Raw genomic sequence first — 3,404 nt, 5'->3', positions numbered from 1 at the left:
AGCACCATTTGTTAAAAAGGCTGTCCTTTGGGCTGCCCATTAGCTCAGTTGGTTAGAGTGTGGTCCTGACAACACCAAGGTCCCTGGCTCCATCCCTGTGGCCAGCCACAAAAAATAAATAAAAGTAGATTGATAGATAGATAAATAAATAAATACATAAATAAATAAAGGCCGGCTCTCCTTCCATTATTTTTTCCTTAAGTGTTTGGCACAGCTTGTTTATGAAACCCACTAGGTATAAAGTTTTTTGGGGTTTTTGGCAAGGGTTTTTATTTACTTATTTAATTCCTTAGTAGAAATAGGACCATGCAGGGGCACAGCCCTCTGCTTCGGAGGCTGATGCAGGTGAGCGGGTCTCAACCCCCCGGGTAGGCCTCGGCCCCACTGTGCTTGGACCCTGGACTACTGGGTGCGCTTGTTTCCCCCTCCTTGGAAGGTCCTTGCTGGTGGCCCCGCTGTGCAGGTGCAGCCTTAAATGTAGGCACCAAGAGAGCCACCCGCCTGACTCTTGTGGGCCCATAAGTGCTCCGACATGCACCTGGCGACTTGCTTATTTTCACATCGTGCGTTTCTACACCCAGGATCTCCGCATGGTCATCGTAATGACTATCACTGGTGTGCCAGATGGGGCACTTGTTTGGGAAGGAAATAAGATGTGGATTTCAGCTATGCATCAAACCCCACTTTGAATGAAGCGGTCATAATAAGTGCTGCAAGAACACTCTCTGGGTCTTGTCTAGGTGGCCTTTCCTCACTGCCAGCCACTAAACTTGGTTCCATTGCAATTCAGGGAGCCATTGAAAAGGCAGGGATTCCATAAGAAGAACTGAAAGAAGCATTCATGAGTAATGTTCTACAAGGAGGTGAAGGACAAGCCCCCGCAAGGCAAGCAGTGTTGCTGGAGGATGTGCAGTGGTAGGTGGGATGGAGAGCATGTCCAGTGCTCTGCGTGTAATGAATGAGGAACAACACCATATGATGGGGAAAAGCTTGAAGGTTTGATTGTAAGAGATGGGCCAGCTGATGTCTACAATAAAATTCAGACGGGCAGCTGTGCTGAGAGTCCTGCAAAGGAGCTGAATATCGCATGACCTGAACAGGATACTTGTACTATTAACTCTTACACCAGAAGTAAAGCAGCATGGGAAGCTGGAAAGTTTGGAAATGAAGCTATTACTGTCACAATTACAGTACAAGGTAAACCGGAGGTAGTGGTTAGAGAAGATGAAGAAGGTAAACGTGTTGATTTTAGTAAAGTTCAAAAGCTAAGGACAGTTTTCCGAAAAGAAAACGGCACAGAAACAGCCGCCGATGCCAGCACACCAGATGATGGGGCAGCCGCTGTGGTTCTGATGACTGCAGATGCAGCCAAGAGGCTCAATGTTAAACCACTGGCAAGAACAGCAGCATTTGCTGATGCTACTGTAGAGCCTGTTGATTTTCCCATTGCACTTGCATATGCTGTACTTAAGGCTCTTAAAGATGCAGGACTGAACAAAGAAGTTACTACAATGTAGGAAGTAAATGTAGCCTTTAGCCTGTTGTACTAGCAAACATTAAAATGCTGGAGATTGAGCCCCCAAAAGTGAATACTGATGGAGGAGCCATTTCTCTGCAGCATCCAATTGGGATGTCTGGAGCCAGAGCTGCCATTCATTTGGTTCATGCCTTGAAGCAAAAAGAATACAGTCTTGCCAGTGTTTGCTAGGGAGGAGAAGGTATTTCTGCTATGCTGATTCAGAAGCTGTAAACAGCCTGTGTTAAGACAATCCTGTGTGATCAGTGACTACCCTGGGTCAGGCTATACCCAAAATAAGCTATTTTCTTCTTCTTCTTTTCTACTTTAACTCTTTTTTTCCCACAGATGAAAATGATCAAGTCCCAAAACCTTTTGAAATTACAAATAATTTTTTTCTTCTACTTAAAAAAAAAAGAAATATGACTTTATATTTTCTCTATCTTCTTGTGACATGGTTTCTTGCATCTCCCACAGATGAAAATGATCAAGTCCCAAAACCTTTTGAAATTACAAATAATTTTTTTCTTCTACTTAAAAAAAAAAAGAAATATGACTTTATATTTTCTCTATCTTCTTGTGACATGGTTTCTTGCATCAATAAACTATATACTTGGTAAGGGAGAAAAGAGGCTATATACTCCAATGGAGCAGCAAAATTTAGCAAGCATGTACCAGCCTGACGTGGGGGAGTACCCTTAGGTTTGGATTTTGAGGATACTTTATCACAAGATCTAGAACACAATGCTCGACAAGGGAGAATCTATTCATTTGGGGGTACTCTTTCTGGATACAGGTGATAACTTCCTGACAAGGATCCCAGAGACTGGTGCAAATTTGACTCCAAGAAGGCTCCAAAAGCGTGGAGAAAGCAATAGCTCATCCTGAGTGCAGTTAAAATATCTTAATGGCCATGACAAGTGGTGAAAAAGGGATAAAAGGTTCGTAGAAGTGGACATGCTAGAGTGGATATATTACATGAGGCCAGAAGACTAACCAGATTCTGTTCCATGGCAACACACTATTCACCACAGTCATTGGGATTCACTGGTGAGAGGGGCCCTAGTATCTTTAAGAAGTTCAGCGGTAGCTTCCTTCTGCAGGCTAGGGCTGATGGTAGGAATGGCTGTCATAAACTTTGGCCCATTCACAGCAATGGGATGGTGCCCTCCCTCCTTGAAGCAGTAGAGGACAGATGGCAGCATTTGGCCACCAGAATCCAAGGGGTCAGAATTATCATCATAGCTATCAATGGGTTATCATCATAACATCAACGGGTCTTGACCCATGGAGCACTGTGGCGATTAATAGAACAAGTATCCCCTGAGATGAAACAGGAGCACAGGCAATGACGTACAGCTTAATGTGTGCAACCAAAATAGAGCAGGAATGGATGAGCAAAAGGCTGAGGACAGTCACCCCGATGACAGGCCACAGTCCCTTGCCCAGTTCCTGGACCTGAGCTGTTTTCAGACCCAGAACCTGTTGAAGAAAGAGGTGGCTTGGTCCTTATGAGGAAGGGCCCTGCAACACCACAGCAAGTATGTACTGAAATGATGCCTTCCTTCTTCCCCAAAGGGACCTATGGCCATTTACCCGCTGGATTGTACAATGGGGAAAGAGAAATATGCTGACATTTAGAGGAATATTAGACACAGGGTCTGAGTTGACGTTGACTTGGAGATGCAAAATCTGATAATGTTTCCTCCCCTGTTAGAGTGAGGGCATACAGGGTCGAGGTAATCAATGGAATCTAGCCTGTGGGATAAGAGCTATTATCATGGGGAACTTTGGGGGGGAAACCTCTGAAACTGCTTCCTTCTCCCAGCAAAAGAGAGTAAATTAAAAACAATATTGCAATCTAGTAGAGGGGATGGTAGAGACTATC

The 3,404-nt window shown here is 44.4% G+C and overlaps 1 pseudogene; it reads left to right on the top strand.

The window, feature by feature from the left end:
- The first annotated feature begins 590 nt into the window (after positions 1-590).
- On the top strand, positions 591-1,750 carry LOC103586762 (annotated as a pseudogene).
- The last annotated feature ends 1,654 nt before the right edge of the window (positions 1,751-3,404 follow it).

Source organism: Galeopterus variegatus, unplaced genomic scaffold (genome assembly GCF_000696425.1).
Source record: "Galeopterus variegatus unplaced genomic scaffold, G_variegatus-3.0.2 Scaffold372, whole genome shotgun sequence".
In the NCBI taxonomy this organism is placed as follows: domain Eukaryota; kingdom Metazoa; phylum Chordata; class Mammalia; order Dermoptera; family Cynocephalidae; genus Galeopterus; species Galeopterus variegatus.
This window is presented reverse-complemented; position numbering and strand designations above follow the sequence as displayed.